Genomic DNA, 15,340 nt, shown 5'->3' with positions numbered 1-15,340 from the left:
TTACTTTGAAATATATTAATACATCTCCAGACTAAATTCATTCCTAGAACTACAACTGCCTACTTGACACCCCACTTAAGTGTCAAATATGCTTTTCAGAATGAATTTAACCAAAAAGGAACTCTCAATTCCCTGACCCTTCTGCCTGCCAAACTTGTTCTTTGCCATCTTCCCTATTTCTATAAATAGGATTACTTTCCACATAGTTTCTCAGGCATGAATCCTAGGTGTCATGCTTTAGTGATCCCATTCTAACACAGACACACACACACTCATGCACACACACGCGCACGCATCACTCCATCAGCAAATCCTGTTGGTTCTACCTCCAAAAGACATCTTAAATCCACTATTTCTCCCCATCTCCACAGCACCTCCGTCATCCAAGCTGCCATCCTCTCCTGCCTGGACACTGGAAATGGCTCTGATCTGGTCTCCATGCTTCCACCTGGATTGCCAAGCAGGCTTTGATGGGATCGTCCTGTATTTTTGGTATGTAAATTCTAGCACCAAAAAAAGATATGGCTTCAAGTTCTTGTTTTTTGTTTTTTTTTTTTTCAGACAAAGTCTCACTCTGTCGCCCAGGCTGGAGTGCAGTGGTGACAGTAGCGCTTGGTGTTTGTGTTTATAATAAAAAAAGAGTTAGGATCTAGGTTCAAAAAATAAGTTTTTTACCTGCACAAGTGTCTGCAAAAAAGAATAATTTCTTTTTTTTTTTTTTTTTTTTTTTGAGGCAGAGTCTCGCTCTGTTGCCCAGGCTGGAGTGCAGTGGCTGGATCTCAGCTCACTGCAAGCTCGGTCTCCCGGGTTTATGCCATTCTCCTGCCTCAGCCTCCCGAGTAGCTGGGACTACAGGCGCCGGCCACCTCGCCTGGCTAGTTTTTTTTGTATTTTTTAGTGGAGACGGGGTTTCACCGTGTTAGCCAGGATGGTCTCGATCTCCTGACCTCATGATCCGCCTGTCTCGGCCTCCCAAAGTGCTGGGATTACAGGTTTGAGCCACCGCGCCTGGCCAAGAATAATTTCATTTCCTTAATACTGTGATTCTTAGTCTGGTCACAGCCCCTATACAGAGTCTCACTCTGTTGCCCAGGCTGGAGAGCAGTGGTGCAATCTCAGCTCACTGCAACCTCTGCCTCCCGGGTTCAAGCGATTCTCCTGCCTCAGCCTCCTGAGTAGCTGGGACTATAGGTGCGCACCACCATGCCCAGCTAATTTTTATATTTTTGGTAGAGACGGAGTTTTACCATGTGGGCTAGGCTGGTCGCGAGCTCCTGACCTTCAGTGATCCATCCGTCTCTGCCTCCCAAAGTGTTGGGATTACAGGCATGAGCCACTGTGCCCAGCCAATTTCTTAAAACAAATGTTTTCGTAGCATTGCCTTTACTACCCTGCATTGAACCTGATAGATACTAAAATCTACTGATACACATAATTTCTAAAAATCAATATAGTCTTGGCTGCCATATGAAGGAGAAATAAATGAAAATAACTTATAGTACAATATGTATTTCAGTACGAAAATCTTCAAGCATGACTATGACTATACAGGAAGATGGTGAAGTAGTCAGATGTTTGCCACCTACTTTAAATAAGTGCATCTGAATTTCAGAGGAGTGAGACAATATTCAACAAAATATTGTTGACCCTTTTACTTTAAATCTGCTATTTCAAAATAATCGTTAATTAGGCATACATAAAGTCTCCATGAATGAAACAGCTATAAGTGACGACTGGTACAATTGCACGGCACTATCAGCTCAGATTCCAAGGGTGGTGCTGCTGTCAATGACATCACTTTCCAAAATGGCAAACAAGTCATGGTAAAGTCCAAGGGCCTTCCTTGTATTTCCACAGTAGCAGCATTCCTGGGAAGCTTGGTATTTGTGTTTATACGAAAAAAAAAAAAAAGTTAGGATCTAGGTTCAGAAAATGAAAAAGAAGTTTTTTATCTACACAATGTCTGGTAGGACATTTCAAATCTTGGAGCATTCAAGTCCGTTTTTGCCCCATAAGCCAGTTTCTCATTGGCCCTCAAAGCAAATAGGACATCAGACTTCCCCATCTCCACCCCCACACCCCTGCAATCCTTGTGACAACCAAAATACCCTCACAAGAAACACCCCCTAAGGACGGTACCACCCTCTTTGAGAAACACTTCCTTGAAGTCATAAGTCATAAGAGAACTTCAGGTCTTTCAATAGCTCCTTGGGTTACCACAATCCCTACCCCATACGATATCGCTCAACTTGGAATCAAAGGGTTAGCAGCAGGCGAGTGGAGAGGACTGCAAAGACTGGTGGATACCTCCAGGAAAGAAAAATAAATAAATAACAAAAAACAAAACAAAAAAAACTGCCCCTTTGAGCTATGGGCTGAGCCTCAGGCACTAGGTGAAACTCCAGCTCCAAAGAGCTCACAGTGCTAGGGAAACTAGGCAAAGGGATGAGTGGGACAGAGAGGCCCTGCAGGACACAACAGGGCATGTAAGAACAGGAAGGTGAGCTGTAGCCACAGGAATGCAAGGGGTATAGAGCAGGGTTCTACTCTTAACACAAGGCCCCAGTTATAGAAGAATCACAGTCTCAGGATACTTCCAGAAATTCAGAGAGAGAGAAAGAGATGGGTGGAGGAGACAGAGAGCATTGGCTAAGAACCTGGGCTTTGGGGCCAGGCATGGTGGCTCATGCCCTATAGTCTCAGCACTTTGAAAGGCCAAGGCAGGGGGATTGCTTGAGCCCAGGAGTTTGAGACTAGCTTGAGCAACATGGCGAGACCCTGTCTCTATAAAAAAGTAATAAAACATATTTTAAAATTTTATAAAGAACTTGGGCTATGGGATCAGATGGGATCAGAGAGGTTCAAATTCCAGCTCCACCACTGATGAGAAGTGTGGCCTTGGGCCCACTGTATTTTTTTCGACATGAAGTCTTTCTCTGTCACCCAGGCTGGAGTGCAGTGGTGCGATCTCGGCTCACTGCCGCCTCCACCTTCCAGGTTCACTAGATTCTCCTGCCTCAGCCTCCTGAGTAGCTGGGATTATAGGCGCCCATCACCAAACCTGGCTAATTTTTTTTCTATTTTTTGTAGAGACAGGGTTTCACCATGTTGGCCAGGCTGGTCTCGAACTCTCGACCTCAAGTGATCTGCCCACCTTGGCCTTCCAAAGTGCTGGGATTATGGGGATGAGCCACAGGGCCCAGCCGGACCCACTGTTTAACCTCTCTTTGACTCAGCTTCCTCATCTATACAATGGGCACAAATAACAGCCCAGACTGAATACAGTTGTTGCAAAGTTTTAGTGAGATCACAGGGAAGGTGTTCAGCATGGGTGACCGGTAAGCCACTCAGGAGCAGGATCCTCTCTAGTTTTGCTCACCTTTGTACCCCTAAGTGCTTGACACCAAGTCACACAATCAACTTTAGTTGAATGAACTGATGAAGAAGGGACCTATGGAAAGTAGCTGTTCTCATCACTATGAATGAAAAGAAGACGGGGAACCTGTTACTGGAGCTGGGGTAGGAAGTGGGGACTTGGTTTCTTTACTGGGACACAAGATCACAGGCAGTACTAGTTGCAAGAAGAGGAAGCCAGATCACCAGAGTAACTGAACCAAGGCTTCTGAAATCTCTGAGCCAGGAAGCGCTGGGATCAGCACATGGGAGTGCAGCTGAGCCCCTGGGAGAAAGCCACACAGCCCCAGCAATGGTTAGAAGAGACCAAAGGAGCCAGAGAGCTCCTGGGCACCAGAAATCCCTGGGAGGAGGGCTCAGGAGCACTCCCATGGGAGCACTCCATTGACATGAAAACCTGTGGCCCCATGACAGGTAGGGCAGGCCTGCTTCCTCCCCTCTAAGAATTGGACACATAAGAATTAAAGAGAAGCAGGCCGGGTGCCATGGCTGACACCCGTAATCCCAACGTTTTGGGAGGCTGAGGTGGGTGAATCACTTGAAGTCAGGAGTTCGAGACCAGCCTGACCAACATGATGAAACCCCATCTCTACTAAAAATACAAAAATTAGCTGGGCGTCGTGGCACACGCCTGTAATTCCAGCTACTCAGGCAGAATCACTTGAACCAAGGAGGAGGAGGCTGTAGTGAGCTGAGATTGAGCCACTGCACTCCAGCCGGGCAATAGAGTGAGACTTTGTCTCAAAGAAAAAAAAAAAAAAGAATTAAAGAGGAGACACAAAGTGAGAGGAAATTAGGCCAGCCTTGACTCCTGGCCACCTCTGCAGCCCCACAACATATCACTCTCCCCTTTGTGTTCAGAGCTTCAGCCACACTGGCCATTTCCTTATTTCTCAAAAATGCTAAGCTTCCCCAACCACATCCCCACCACCCATTCTTTGCCTGACTAATTTCTGCTCACCCTTCAGGTCCTGGCTCAAATATCACTTCCTCGGAGATGTTGTCCACGAACCCCCAGACTAGGCAGGGTGGCCTTCACTCACTCATCCTTATCTGTTGGAGGTGCCTCCTTCTTGGCATCTCTCACTGTGGTTGTTGGGGTAGTAACTTATTCAGTGTCCATCTCTTCCCCTAGTCTGTACATGCTTGAGGGCAGGCCCTATGTCGAATCCATGATCCCGTATCGTCGGGGGTGTAGCTCTGTGCCTGGCGCAGGGTTAGCCCTCAGCGGGTGTTAACAGAAAGGAAAATGGATGGGAAGGGAGAAGGAGCCCACAACTTCACAGCAGGGATTACTGGGTTTGTCCTAAAAGATAATCAGATCTATAAACAAGCTCCACTCTTAAGAAAACCAGGCCACCGACATTCCTGACTGAATATTCATTTTGCAGCAATTTCTCACCCTATTTCAGGGCGTAGCTCACAGAAAAGGTTTATGTTGTCCTCCCCTCTAAGATGCGAAAGGCTGTGGTAGCGACTACTTTGATTTATTTTCCCCTCCTCCGTGCCATCCAGCAGGATGTCATGAGCCATGTCGGGCACAGGTCTGACTATTTTGTTCCATCTGTTTGATCTTGCTGGTGAGAAAATACATTTGGTACTAAATCCAAGGCGGAAATGGAAACCATAAAAAACAGATTTCTCCCTACCTCCTGTGTCCTAGACCACCTCACCCTCACCACCACCACCACCCCCACGCAAAACCCTGCCGAGCTAAAATCTACTAAACAAGATAGCTGAGCACCGTTTTCTGGTTCATGGGCAAGAAACCATAGTTTGTTTCTAGAGATTACTTCATTCTTTTTCCTTCCACATCATCATTCATGGGAAGTTCAGATTCTTTTAGGTGTTTACAGACAGAGCGGTTGATCCTAGAAAGCTAACTCTTCTTGAAGGCACAGAAATGGCTGTAGGGCCTATCTGAGTTTGCCAGCATTTGACTTCCAATAACTAATGATCACTTTCAGATGTTTTTTATTCTAACTAGTAGGCCACGTATCAACTTCCAATCATTGAGCCCTCACTCTGAGCCAAGAACTATATCCATGAGTCTATCTAATCCTACTCCCCACAACTCTGTGGAACAGATACTTTTATTGTCTCCATTTTACAGATGAGAAAAACTGAGGCCTAACTTAAGTAACTTCCCAGACTCACCTGATCAGCAAGAGGTAACAGTAAGAGTCAAACTTAGGTCTCTCTGCTTAGAGATCTTTGTCTGATCTCTAAGCACCACATTTTGTGGTAAGAATAATTGCTACTAATAGGGTATTTTGATGGTTGAATTAGTTAATGAATGTAGTGACAATAGCAACAACACTATTGAGAATAATTACAGCAGTGTTTAATGACTGTTAGCTGCTGTTATTATTGTTGTTGTTATTTTATTACCCCTGACTTAGAAATATCATCTAAGAAGGGAGAAAGAGCCATTCCTCTAACAATTCTTTCTCTTTGGCCTCTGCCCAGGGTCTGATCACAGAGGCAGCTGCCTCTGTGACTTGGGCACCTGTCTGCTGAAGTGGCTACAGCCCAATTGCTCAGTTCTCCCTGGGTCAAGGATGTACCATCACATGGGCCCCAAACAAACACCCAAGTGGGATTTGAAATGCAGCCGTGAAGGTGACAAACCCCAGCTTCTATTACTGGTTCTTAGAACAAGGCTGTTTCCCCACATTGAGTCCTGCTATGATTCATACAAAATGAGAGCTGAGTGACAAGTTAAAGTCTTTCTTTTTTTAAATATACCGACCTGAAGAGACCTTGGGAAAATGGATGGGGCATTTTTAATAGCAGAAGACTACTTTAGAAAACTCAAAACTATTTCAGAGAGAGGGAAAAATAATTCATATACATCTATATCTGAAAACCAGCTTATAATATCAAACATAATCTTCCCCTCTCCTGACTTTTTAAATGTGTTAATTCTCTGTTAGAAAGAAGCTGGCTCTCCACGTGGAAGGACACACAGGCACGGGGAACAGTGGGATCAGCAGCATAAACTACGGGAGGCAATTCATGGGGGAAGATATTCATGGACGGAGGCAGCTCTGGGTGTAGGGCTACTCAGATCCAGGTTCAAATCCCAGCTCCACCACTTACCACCTGTGTCACTTGGGGCAAATCTTTTTAATTTCTCTGAATTGTTATGATTGAGTCATATCATATCCACCTGGTAGATGTTTCATGGGGACCTGAAAATATAATTGAGTTCTTTAGGTGAGCAGAGGAAGTAGGGCACAGGAGTTACAAGCTTTATGCTTGCAACCAGACCTGAGATAAAATCCCAACTCTGCCATCTCCTTGTGCCTTTGGACACGTTGCTGCCATGAGTTTTGGTTTACTCATCCATAGGAAAATCACCTAACTCTGAGGGTAGGAGTAAGAATTATGTGTGATGATGTAAGTAATGTGCTTAACCCAGTGCCTGGTACTTAGGAGGGCCTTGAGAAAGGGTAAAGCCACCTAGTAGGTATGGGCGAGACCTGCGACAGGGCTTCTTTACTTTTGGTGTTTTGTCTTCTTTGCTTGTTATGAAATAGAGATGGGGTTTCATTATGCTATCCAGGCTGGTCTCAAACTTCTAGGCTCAAGCGATCCTCCCACCTCAGCCTCCCAAAGTGCTGGAATCATTGGCATGAGCTGTGGCGCCAGCCTGGGCTTCTTTATGACCTGGCCAGAGGTCTGAAATCAAGTGCCCAGCCTGGCATTGGGCAGCAAGCCGCTCCACGCAGACTGAGGGATTCAACTTGGAGGTCAGCTCAGCCGTTGGTGAGCACTTTCTCTTCCACCCCGGAGCCTCCTGAGAGCTGCTTGCCACATTTCCTCACTCCAGCCCACCAACTGCATTCTTAGATGTGGGCTCTGACAACATTTGCCAGTGCATCTATCAGCAAAGGCTGAGGGAGGGATTGAATTTTATTTATGTATTTATTTATTTATTTATTTATTTATTTTATTTGTTTTTGAGACACAGTCTCACTTTGTTGCCGAGGCTGGAGTGCAGTGGCACCATTTTGGCTCACTGCAACCTCAACCTCCCGGGTTCAAGCAATTCTCCTGCCTCAGCCTCTCCAGTAACTGGGATTACAGGTTTGTGCCACCACACCTGGCTAATTTTTTGTATTTTTAGTAGAGACAGGATTTCACCATGTTGTCCAGGCTGGTCTTGAACTCCTGATCTCAAGTGATCCACCTGACTCGGCCTCCCAAAGTGCTGGGATTATAAGCATGAGCCACCGCACTCAGCCAGGAGGGGTTGAATTTTAAATTGATGCAAATTTTTCTTATGGAGATGAGGCTAATAAGAAAATTGGTGGGGAAAGAATCACAGAGGATTTTTGCCTCGACCCTGGAATAATACAGAGTTGCTTCGAAGACAACTTGCCTGCATTCCTTTTAAAGGTACATTTAGTCCTGGATAAAGTTGCAGATTAACACACCTGCTCTTTTTTCCTCCCACAAAGTGAGCACTGTCCCTTGTTATAAAGGGATCTTTGACTGACGTCAGTAAGGGAATTCGGTGATCAGCCAATTTGATCATGGAAATTCTATTTATACCAGGGCTAATCCTTGATTAACTGAAAGTGGGGATTCACCTCTTCCTTTGCCTTCCCCGGAGGATTTTTAAAAATTGATTCTGACATTCCATTCTGTAATTGTAGTTGCTGCACAGAGAGTCAGGCCAAGAGTAGCAAGTAGGACTTTGGAGTCAGGTAGACCTCTATGTGTCTTATGTCTCGTTTCTTATCTGTGAAACAGGACAAGGACCTACTTCATAAGTTTATGTGATGATTCAGTGAGCTCAGACATGTGTGGCAGAACGGCTTTCCCTCTTGCCTCCCCACACTCCCTGGGGATAGCAGATACTGCTAGTTTCCTACCCAACTGCAATTCCACATGCCTACTGTATTAAAAACAGAATTCCAGTTTGGTTCATTCTCTTTTAAGTGACCATGTCCTTTATTTTGTAGGGCTACCCTCCTAGGCAGTTCTAGGGAATAAATCTTTTCTCATTTAAGCCAGTCCTGCAGGTCTGAATGCTGTTAAGTGGGTAGTTTAAACAAGGGCATGTGATACAATTCTGGCCAAGGAGACAAGAAGAAAATTGGCTGGGAAGCCTCTGGAAAGGTTTTCATTGTTTAAAAAAAAAAGAAAACAAGGGCTGAGCATGGTGGCTCATGCCTGTAATCCCAGCACTTTGGGAGGTCAAGGCGGGTGGATTGCTTGAGCCCAGGAGTTTGAGACCAGCCTCAACAACATAGGGAGACCTGTCTCTACAAAAAAAAAAAAAAAAAAAAAAATGCCTGGGTGTGGTGTTGCAAACCTGTAGTCCCAGCTACCCAGGAGACTAAGGCAGGAGGATCACTTGAGCCTGGGAGGTCAAGGCTGCAATGAGCCAAGATTGTACCACTGCACTCTAGCCTGGGCTACAGAACCAGATCCTGTCTCAAAAAAAGAAAAAAAAAAGAATGAAAGAAAGAAAAGAAAACAATATAGATGTGTTTCCCTTTCTATCCCTGGATGTTGTCATCTTGTTAGCTGTAGTGAATTCATATGGGTCTGCAGCAACTCGATTCTTGCCTCCTCAGAGGAAGGAATTCAACCAAGGGGCATAAGGCAGAGGAAGAGACTGAGGCAAGTTTTAAAGCAGGAATGAACGTTTATTACAAAGTATTAGACTAGGAACAAAAGAAAGTAAAGTACACTTGGAAGAGGACCAAACAGGCAACTTGAGAGATCCAAGCACCTGCTCATCTGACCCTTGACTTGGAGTTTTATACATTGGCATGGTTCTGGGGTTTGCATTTCTTCTCCCCTGATTTTTCCTTAGGGTGAGCTCTCTGCATGCCCAGTGGCCTGCCAGTACTTGGGAGGGGCTGTATGCATAGTCTGTTTACTGAAGTTATGCACATGCTTATTTGAGGCATTTTTCCCTTACCAGTCAAGTGTTTCTAGAGGAAGGTCATATACCAGCTAAACTCCGCCATTTTGCTTCTTAGTGTGCATGCTTGAGCCGACTTGCCCAATTCCTGAGATCTTATCAGGAAGCTGGTGATCATCTTCAGGTGTTTTCTGTCTGTTGAGAGACTCTTTTTCCCTGGCACCAGCTCTGACCAGTTATTATAATTTTTTAATTTTTTTGAGACGGAGTCTGGCTCTGTCGCCCAGGCTGGAGTGCGGTGGCCGGATCTCAGCTCACTGCAAGCTCCGCCTCCCGGGTTTACGCCATTCTCCTGCCTCAGCCTCCCGAGTAGCTGGGACTACAGGCGCCGCCACCTCGCCCGGCTAGTTTTTTGTATTTTTTAGTAGAGACGGGGTTTCACCGTGTTAGCCAGGATGGCCTCGATCTCCTGACCTCGTGATCCGCCCGCCTCGGCCTCCCAAAGTGCTGGGATTACAGGCTTGAGCCACCGCGCCCGGCCTCTGACCAGTTATTATTTTAGAGATGGTTTAACAACCACCTGACCAACACCTGGTGGTTGCCTTACATTCCTGGGGCAGGGGCCTCTCCTGCCCTGCTCATGTCTGCCTAGCTATCTACTCTAACAATCTCTACATAGACACATGAAAGAAGGCAACCACTTCAGACCATGAAGATGCCATCCTATGAGGTTAGGGCAACAAATTGAGACTGGGAGGACAGAAAACAGAAGGAACCTGGGTGCTTGATGATATCATTAGGCCAGTGAATGAACCAAGCTGGCAAATGTCCAATATAAGATAATAAATATCCTCATTGTTTTAGTCACTTCCAGACAGATGTTTTGTTACTTGCCATCAAAAGCACCCTCAGAGCGGTTATCAGGAAGGTTTGCAAATATTTGCATTCTTTTTTTTTTTGGGCACACGGGAGGTGTATTAGTCTGTTCCATTCTCACGCTGTTAATAAAGAGACTGGGTAATTTATAAAGGAAAGAGGTTTAATTGACTCCCAGTTTAACATGGCTAGGGAGGCCTCAGGAAACTTACAATTATGGCAGAAGGGAAAGCAAACACACCATTCTTCACATGGCAGCAGCAAGGAGAAGTGCCTAGCAAAGGGGGAAAAACCCCTTATGAAACCATTAGATCTTTTAAGAACCCACTATCATGAGGACAGCATGAGGGTATATGCCCCCCATGATTCAATTACCTCCCGCAGGGTCCCTCCCATGACACATAGGGATTATGGAAACTACAATTCATGATGGGATTTGGGTGGGGACACAGCTGAACCATATCAGTAGGATTACACGTCCCTGTCTTCTTTGAAGTAAAGTGCAAGTATTTGGCTTGCTTTGGCCAATAAAATGTGAGTGGAAGTGGTGTGTGTCTTTCCAGGTGAAAGCTTGTATGTGCCAGTATAATTTTCCAAGCCCTCCTTTCCTATCTAAGCCATCAAGGATGTGTAGATGAAAATGCTAGCAACTTGGAGTCCCCAGGGACTACAATAAATAGAGGTCTCTGAAGCCCGCATCACATATATAGTGTGAATAAGAAATGAATTTGGTTGTGTTAAACCAATGAAATTGGAAGTTGTTACTGTAGCAAAACCTAGCTTCTCCTGAATGATACACACCTTAGCAAATATATTTAAATAAGGGGACAGAGACTCGAAAAGAAGGAGATGGGAGGTATAGGAGATTTATCAATAGAAGGCAAATCTTTGGTGTGAAAGTCTGATTGATTCCTTTCTAGATAATTTACTCTATTTTTTAAAAAATAAAAGAGTTTCTTTTTTTTCTTCTTCTTCTTTTTTAACATAGAGATAGGGGTCTCGCTATGTTGCTCAGGTTGGTCTCAAACTCCTGGCCTTAAGTGACCCTCCCACCTTGGCATCCCAAAGTGCTGGAATTACAGGGGTGAGCCACTCCAAATGGCTGATAATTCACTCTAAAACTAGACTACAGTTCAAAATTATTATCCCCTCCCCACATTGCCTTTAAGATTCAAGCCCCAGGCTTGGGACAGTGACTCACGCCTGTAATCCCACCACTTTAGGAGGCCAAGGCAGGTGGATTGCTCGAGCCCAGGAGTTCGAGACCAGCCTGGACAACATGGCAAAACCCTGTCCTGTCTCTACAAAAAATTCAAAAATTAGCTGGGCAAGGTGGCACACCCTTCAGTCCCAGCTACTTGGGAGGCTTAGGTGGGAGGATCACTTGAGCCTGGGCGGTGGAGGTTACAGTGATCCATAATCACGCCACTGTACTCCAGCCTGGGCGACAGAGTGAGACTCCATCTCAAAAACAGAAAAAAAAAGTAAGTTAAAATTTAAAAAAAAAAAAAGATTCAGGCGCCATCTAGTACAATTAGACAGAGAAGCCACTCTAGACATTAAATGAAAGAAAAGGCAGCCGGGCGCGGTGGCTCAAGCCTGTAATCCCAGCACTTTGGGAGGCCGAGGCGGGCGGATCACAAGGTCAGGAGATCGAGACCACAGTGAAACCCCGTCTCTACTAAAAATACAAAAAATTAGCCGGGCGCGGTGGCGGGCGCCTGTAGTCCCAGCTACTCAGGAGGCTGAGGCAGGAGAATGGCGTGAACCCAGGAGGCGGAGCTTGCAGTGAGCCGAGATCGCGCCACTGCACTCCAGCCTGGGCAACAGCGTGAGACTCCGTCTCAAAAAAAAAAAAAAAAAAAAAAAAAAAGAAAGAAAAGGCTAGACCCTACATGAAAGGAGGCGGGTAAAGAAATTGAATAGACTGGCTGGGTGCAGTAGCTCACAGCTGTAATCCCAGCACTTTGGGAGGCTGAGGCAGGCAGATCACCTGAGTTCGAGAGCAGCCTGGCCAACATGGCGAAACCCTGTCTCTACTAAAAATACAAAAATTAGCCAGACACAGTGGTGTGCACCTGTAATCCCAGCTACTTGGGAGGCAGAGACATGAGAATCGCTTGAACCCCGGAAGTGGAGGTTGCAGTAAGCCGAGATCACACCACTGCACTCCAGCCTGGGCAACAGAGCAAGACTCTGTCTCAAAAAAAAGAAATTGAATAGACTGAGGGGAGCATGGGATATGAAGAGAAGAAAAGGAAAGATTCAAACAACAGAGAGAGGTCCCTTTGGGCTCCTAGAGTGCTGAGACCCAAGGCCTTGCACTCACTGAAATGGCAGGAAATGAATTGACTAGAGTAGAGAAGTCACTCCTGAATTCCTTACCCCGATTTAGAATTAGCCACTGAAACCCAAAGTAAACAACTCTTCTAGTTCTGATCTGTGTAGCTTGGCTAACAGTAAGTCCATTTACTTATGGATAGTATATTCATTTCCTAGGGCTGCCATAACTAAATACCACAGACTAGGTGGTTTAAACAACAAACATTTATTTTCTTGGAGTCCGGAGGCTAGAAATCTAAGATCAAAGTATCGGCAGGGTGGGTTTCCTCTGAGGCCTCGGTCCTCGGCTAGGGCTTCCCTCTGTGTGTGTCTGTGTCTTCATCTCCTCTTTTTGTAAAGACACTAGTCATCTTGGATTAGACCCACACATATAACCTCATCTTACCTTAATTAATTCTTTAAAGGCCATGTCTCCAAACACAGACACATTCTGGAATACTGGGAGTTAGCACTTCGACATATGAATTTGGGATTGGAGGGACATAATTCAGCCCATAACAGAGGCTTCCTTTTCAAGATAAGGGTAATAGTGCTTAGATTACATATGTGAAGGGCCTGGGCCTCAGTACTTCCAATAAAAGGGAAGTAATACTGTTTCATTGTTAACCCACTACAGGATCATAAATTCCCTGAGGCTGGGGATTATGTTTGTGTGCTTCTTTGTGACCTGCAGGGCCCAATATTGTATCATACACTTGGCACTCAAAAAATACAATACTCACACTCTGGATGTTGTAGGAAAAAAATTACAGTGCTGTGGTTAAGAGCATGGGCTTTAAATTCAAGCACATTCAAGCTCACTTTTTTTTTTTTTTTTTTTGAGACGAAGTCACTCACTCTGTCAGCCAGGCTGGAGTGCAGTGGTACGATCTCAGCTCACCGCAACCCCTACCTTCTGGATTCAAGCGATTCTCCTTCCTCAGCCTCCCCAGTAGCTGGAATTACAGGCACCTGCCACCACACCTGGCTAATTTTTGTATTTTTTTAGAGACAGGGTTTCACCATTTTGGCCTGGCTGGTTTTAACTCCTGACCTCAAGTGATCTGCCCTCTTTGGCCTCCCAAAGTGCTGGAATTACAAGCATGAGCCACCACGCCCAGCCCCAAGCTCAAATTCTAGTGTTACCATTTAGTAGCTGTGTAACCTTGGACACATCACTTATATTTTCTATGACTGTGTTCTCCTCAGTAACTTAGTTTTTGTTTGTGTGTGTGTGTGTGTGTGTGTGTGTGTGTGTTTGTTTGTTTTTTGGTTTTTTTTTTTTTTTTTTTGAGACGAAGTTTCACTCTTGTTGCCCAGGCTAGTGTGCAATGGTGCAATCTCGGCTCACCACAACCTCCACCTCCCAGGTTCAAGCAATTCTCCCGCCTCAGCCTCCCAAGTAGCTGGGATTACAGGCATGCACCACCACGCCCTGCTAATTTTGCATTTTTAATAGCGAGGGAGTTTCTCCATGTTGGTCAGGCTGGTCTCGAACTCCTGACTTCAGGTGATCCACCTGCCTCGGCTTCTCAAAATGCTGGGATTACAGGCGTGAGCCACCGCACCTGGCCAGTAACTTGAGTTTTTAATATCTACCTCTATTCATTTCCTATTGCCACTACAACAAATTACCATGAACGTAATGGCTTGAAACAAGGCAAATTTATTATTTTACAGTTCTGGAGGTCAGATGACATTAGTCTCACTGGTCCAAAATCTACGTGTCTGCAGGGCCGTGTTCCTTCTGGAGGAGAATCCGTGTTCTTGCTACCAGAGGCCACCAGCATTCCTTGGCCCATGGACTGCTCTCATCTTGAAATTCAGCAACAATTGCATTGCTCCAACCTCTGCTTCTGTCATCACATCTCCTTCTCTGCCTCTGACCCTCCTACCTCCCTCTTTCACTTGTAAGAACCCTTGTGATCACCTTGGGACCATCCAGAATAATCTCCCCTTCTCAAGGCCAGATGCATCACTCATTCCATCTGCAAGCTTAATTCCTCTTTGCCATATAACCTAACATATTCACAAGTGCTGGGAATAAGATGTGGACATCATTCTAGGGGAACATTATTTTACCTACTATACTACCTCTCAGAATTGTTGTGAAGGCCAAATGAAATAAACTATGTAAAGGTAGGGAGTGATTATTCAGCACAGTGCATAATCAATAATTATAGCTACTATTATTGAGTTACATAATGTTCTTTGCTTCCTAAGAATTCATTCTGTGAAATTACTCCTTGAAGGTTAATATCATTTAGAACATTATAGGCCTGTGAAAATGAGAGTTACTTTGAAATTCAGACAGAATTTGTCTTTGTGTACTGATGTCTGGAATCGTAGCATCTTCAAGCAAACAGATGTTATACATCATCAAAGCCAGCTCTCTAATTTTACCAAAGAGTTAACTGGGGCCTGGAGATGTCTATAAACGGCAGATCAAAGACTAAAAGTTAGATTTTCTGTATGACACAAATATTCAATGGTTAATCATGAGGCATTATTTCAATACTCATCTTCTACCATTTTTCTCCCCATAATCCAGAAAGACTGGAATCTGTATGATGCTCAATTCTGTCAATAAAATCATAATTTCTTGCATTTTATGTAGCTTTGCTTTTCTAATGAAGTCAAAGACCCTTATGAAGAACCTTCTTCTGGAAATGAGGTGCCTGGTTATTCATGCATAGTGACCATTTGTTTTGTGGTCTGATCAACAATATTTTCTTTGAGCTCCATCCCTCATCCCATTTCATATTAATATATTCAGTTCATTACCCCCAACCTTCACCCAAAGGTGGCCACATGACCCATTGACCAATCAGAGGCTTCCCTGGG

The 15,340-nt window shown here is 44.9% G+C and overlaps 1 long non-coding RNA gene across 1 annotated transcript; it reads left to right on the top strand.

The window, feature by feature from the left end:
* Window positions 1-259: 259 nt before the first annotated feature.
* On the top strand, window positions 260-15,103 carry LOC144339269 (uncharacterized). The gene is made up of 2 exons (XR_013414107.1): window positions 260-492; window positions 14,231-15,103. It is a non-coding gene; the product is annotated as an uncharacterized LOC144339269 (long non-coding RNA).
* The last annotated feature ends 237 nt before the right edge of the window (window positions 15,104-15,340 follow it).

The sequence above is a fragment of the Macaca mulatta genome, chromosome 2, assembly GCF_049350105.2.
Source record: "Macaca mulatta isolate MMU2019108-1 chromosome 2, T2T-MMU8v2.0, whole genome shotgun sequence".
NCBI lineage: Eukaryota > Metazoa > Chordata > Mammalia > Primates > Cercopithecidae > Macaca > Macaca mulatta.
This window is presented reverse-complemented; position numbering and strand designations above follow the sequence as displayed.